The following is a 5,162-nucleotide window of genomic DNA, read 5'->3' on the forward strand; positions in this document are numbered from 1 at the left end:
GAGCATGATTGCCTCCTGGGGCATTGGCCCTCCAGCTGCTGCTGTACTACAAAACCCATCAGCCCCCACCACAGTGACCAAGAGTGAGGGTTGAGACGGGTTTGCAGGCAAGCTGAAGACGTGCAGGTCTGGCCTAGGGGAAATACCCGACAGAGGTCCGACTCAAGGTGAGGCAGCTGTGGAGGGTCCCTCCCACACGCTCAAGTGGACCTCTTGCCAGCCCCTCTAGCCATCTTGTGTGATGCCGCTTTCAGCTATGGGACAGACAACAGATTCAGGCTCAACACTAGAAGGAACGTCTACCCCTCTTCAGATCTTATGTTCAACCCTCATTCAGGTGCACACAGCTATGTTTATTCACACATGTCGAATACCAGCACAGCAATAAAGCACATATTCTAGTGTGCCGTCAAGTCGGTTTCAACAACTGGTGCTCACAGAAAGCCCTGTGGTTTTCTTTGGTCAAATACAGGAGGAGTTTACCACTGCTGCCTCCTGCGCAGTAAGAGATGATGATGCCTTTCAGCATCTTCCTATATCGCTGCTGCCCAGTATAGTCACAGCAGGGATTTGAACTGGCAACCTTCTGCTTGTTAGCCAAGCATTTCCCCGCTACAGCTCTCTAGTCCAGTGATATTCACCGACAAAACAAAAAACTTCAATGCAAGAGCCATTTCCCACTGTGCTGACCTTCACACAGTGCTACACTTTTCGCCATGCCGTGAGGGCCCTTTAAGAGGGACGAAGCCTTCTCTCCAGAGCTCTAGGAGGAAAGCCCTGGGAAGGCCTACACTTCCCAGCCGTCTGTGCACACCTCCCAAGGGGCCACGGGGGCTCAAGAGGGCTTCGTTTCCCTTCCAGGGCTTGGCAAAGCTGCATGGTAGGAATGGGCATCTCCAAATGGTGCCGGGTGGGGCTCTGCAGATTGAGAGGAGAGCTGGTCTTATGGTAGTAAGCATGACTTGTCCCCTTAGCTAAGCAGGGCCCACCCTGGTTGCATATGAATGGGAGACTTGATGTGTGAGCACTGCAAGATATTCCCCTCAGGGGGATGGGCCCACTCTGGGAAGAGCATCTAGGCTCCAAGTTCCCTCCCTGGCGGCATCTCCAAGATAGGGCTGAGAGAGATTCCTGCCTGCAACCTTGGAGAAGCCGCTGCCAGTCTGTGAAGACAATAATGGGCTAGATGGACCAATGGCCTGACTCAGTATATGGCAGCTTCCTATGTACACAGCCTCGGCCTAAGCTTCAGCCAGGCTAGGCACGGAGCAAGCTGCCCAGGGACAAAGTTCCGGGGGGCGGGGGCGGGAGGCTGGCACACAAAGCACACACCCCCCACCACCCAATCCACACCCCCTCTGTCTGCAAGGGCCCTCCTTGATTTTTTTTGGGGGGGGCATTGCACCACCACTGCCCTCTGCACTGCTGCCCTCCACAGCCCCACCACTCACACTGCCCATGATCTTCACTGCCAGGGGGGAGAAGGCCACCCCCAATGGTGGTGGTGGGTGGGCTCCCCCCACTCAACTCCCAGCCAGCTTGAGGCTTCTCTTGGGCCTGTGCGCCTGCACACTCAGATTCTGGATAGTATCATGTGTTGTGGAGGGCAGCGGCAGTGCAGCATGGTAGCGTTGAGGGCCCTTGTGGGCCCCCTGACCAGTCCGGGCCCAGGGACAGTCACACCCCTTTGTCCAATGGACACTATGCCTGTGAACTAGGTCCAAGCAATTATTCAGTGAACCGCACTTAGGTCAATGGGAGCTGTCACAGACTCCTGGGCCTTACAGTGAAGAACACTGCCCTCGTCACACAGTGTGATCTGGCATGCACGAATGCATAACCCAGCAGAAACCAAACAGGTGCAGTTCCATCCCTCATACGTCTCCCCACCCCACCCGGCTCAGCCAGGGTCTACTTCTGAGTAAAGCAGTTCCCCTCTCTTCCCTCCAACATGCTTTCATTCAAGTACAGAGCAGGGCTGAGATGGCCACTAGGCAGTGGCTTCGGATAGGGCTTACCAGGCTGTGGCCCTCCAGATGTTGCTGAACATCTCCCCCCATCCCCGGCCACAATGGGGATGATGCAGAGTTGTCCAGCCACATCTGGAGTACCAGATGTGTCCCCACCCACGGTCTGTTATCATTCAACATGTTGTTGTTTTTTAATTGTGTGTTTGAATGCTGTGTTGTGAGCCTCCCACAGAACAATTTATGGGGTGGCTAAGAAGATTATTATTTTATTACCACTACAGATTGGGAAGCACTGGTCCAGGACACTGGTTCGGGGTGCTGGTGCTGGCAGTACTGCTGACTGCCCCTCCAAATAAGTTAATGAAGTTTCAGTGGGCACAGTGGCACCCCTTGCAATCACATAACAGCCTGTCAGTCAAATGGGGGTGGGGGTGGGGCATAGGGGTATCCTCCCCTCCTACCTGCCTACAATGCTGCCTGCCTAAGGGAATGGGGATGCTTCCTAAAGCACTGCCAGTGCCCCGCCTCCTGGCTCATCTCTGGCTGGCTTCACACACACACCCCGCCCCATCCCCACCCTGCTCGTTTAGAGCTGCAGCTACGTACGTGTGTGTGTGTGTGCGCGCGCGGGCACCGAGGATCACGGCAATAGAGCTTCTCAACCCTTCCGCTCTCCCACTGCATCCCCGCAATCAGTGTGGGCTAGTCATTTGCTAGTTCTCCTCGCAGGCTGGCCGTCTGACTCCGCAGATGAGCAGCTTGTGCAGCCCTCGAATTAAAGTGAGCCCCCCTGCCCAAGTCAAATTGTAGCTGGGGGACTAAAAACTCTCAGGTGTGCAGGCTCCGGGTCATTTCTAGTCAACATTCCATGAAATCACAGCTTGCAGTTCGCTGGCAAACCGGAAATCAGGAGTGGGGGAGATGTAAAGCACCACTGAAAAGCATGGTTTGCACCCAGACGTATGGGTATATTTATTATTATTATTATTGTTGTTATTATTATTATTATTACATTTATATCCCGCTCTTCCTCCAAAGAGCCCAGAGCGGTGTACTACATACTTGAGTTTCTCTTTCACAACAACCCAGATCAGAAGTGTGGCAGGGGAGAATTTAACCAACCCCCACGCCCATGCTGATACCCCCACCCCACCCCAGCAAGTAATGCTCTTTAGAGGGGGGAAATATAAGCATGTCAGGCCAGGTAAGGGACTCAACGCAAGGTGAAGTTAGGTCTTGGAAGCAGCTTTGGAAGTCCCAAGCCAACCCCACCATCCTTATGGCATGGCGGTTCTTCCTCTGGGCTCGGCTGATCAGACCCTGGAACCCAGACATTCAGCTATGCAAGGCAAACACCTGATATGATTAGAGGCTTCTAGAGGTGAGGCTGTTTTCTGCCAAATCCCAAGTCCACCCACTCTGTTGCAGTTCTGTGCCTCTCTCCTCCTCGTGGCCAGGTGGCCTTCCCATCTCGTAAGATAGGAAGCTGCCTTAAACCCGAGTCAGACCATTGGTCCACTAGTTCAGTACTGTCAACTCTGACTGGCAGCAGCTCTTCAAGGTTTCAGGCAGGAGTCTCTCCCAGGCCTACCTGGAGATTTTTTTTAAAAACTCATTTTATAACCCGCTCTTCATCCAAGGAGCCCAGAACAGTGTACTACATATTACAATGGTCCCTCGACTTACAAACTACTCGACATAAGTATTTTTCGAGTTACAAACGGCAGTTTTAGATCCGGTTTTAGATGCGGTTTTTTCGACTTACAAATTTTTAGATGGGGTTTCCTCGACTTACGAATTTTACATGCGGTTTCCTTGACTTGCCTGCCTGTTTACTGCCTGTTTATTCTTGAAAAGAAATGTTCCTGTGCAGTTTGCAAGCCTTACTGGGGGTCTGGGTCTTTTTTCTAGGCTCCGGAACGCATTAATCCGTTCCCAATGCATTCCTATGGGAAACCGCTTTTCGACTTACGAATTTTTTGACTTACAAATGTGCATTCGGAACGGATTAATTTCGTAAGTAGAGGGACCACTGTACATTTCTCCTCACAATAACCCTGTGAAATAGAACATAAGAACAGTCCTGCTGGATCGGGCCCAAGGAAGCCCATCTAGTCCAGCATCCTGTTTCGCACAGTGGCCCACCAGATGCCGCTGGAAGCCACAGGCAGGAGTTGAGGGCATGCCCTCTTTCCTGCTGTTACTCCCCTGCAACTGCTACTCAGAGGCACCCTGCCTTTGAGGCTGGAGGTGGCTCACAGCCCTCTGACTAGGTTAGGCTGAGAGAGAAGTGACTGGCCTAGAGTCACCCAGCAAGTCTCAAGGCTGAATGGGGATTTGAACTCAGGTCTCCCCAGTCCTAGTCCACCACTCTAACCACTACACCACGCTGACTCCGAGACGCTACCAGAGATTGAACTTGGGGCCTTCTGCAGGCAAAGCAGGGATTCTGCCACTTGCTATGGCCCGGGCCCCATCCCCATCATCTCTTCCTCACTATTTTCTTGGCCCTCTTTCCAACCTCCCTTCTTCTACTCCTGTTCTAGGTTCTTCTACCTGCCCTACCTTTAAGCTGAGCACCTGAGCCAGTGGCAGGCGGAGGCCATTCTTAGCCTTTCTGTGACTAGCAGGCAGCTGAAACCATCATCATCCATTAGGGCAGTTTGCCCCAACCACCGTGGCACAGGATGATGGCTGGCATACCATGCCTGACTTTCTCCAAGTCGGCAACAAAAGCAGGAAGTTTCAGCTTCCCACCTCTGAAGCTGACTTGCCCCATAATGCACTGGGAAAGGCCACATCCTTTCCACTGCATGAGAATGGGTTTAGGCTCCCCATTTTTGGAGGTGGCTTGCTCCCAAGTGCTCCAGGAACACACCTGGGGTAAATCAGCTCCAGGAGGGATGTGAGGAACAGCTGAGAATAAAGAGGAAGAACAAAAATAAAGAAGCACACAGCAGCTTTGCCAGCACTAAAAGAGGTATGGGGAGGGTGCAGTGTGCTGAGAGAGAGAGAGAGAGAGAGAGAGTGTGAGTGAGTGAGTGAGTGAGTGAGTGTGTGTGTGTGTGTGAGAGAGTGAAAAGGTTGGGCAACACTGTATTAGGACCCTCACAATAGAAGCATCATGGTTTTAGAGAGAGAATCTTCAACTGTATTACTCAAACTCATTTAAAAGAACACAAGGACAACAAC

The sequence above is a fragment of the Hemicordylus capensis genome, chromosome 2 (assembly GCF_027244095.1).
Source record: "Hemicordylus capensis ecotype Gifberg chromosome 2, rHemCap1.1.pri, whole genome shotgun sequence".
Taxonomy (NCBI): domain Eukaryota; kingdom Metazoa; phylum Chordata; class Lepidosauria; order Squamata; family Cordylidae; genus Hemicordylus; species Hemicordylus capensis.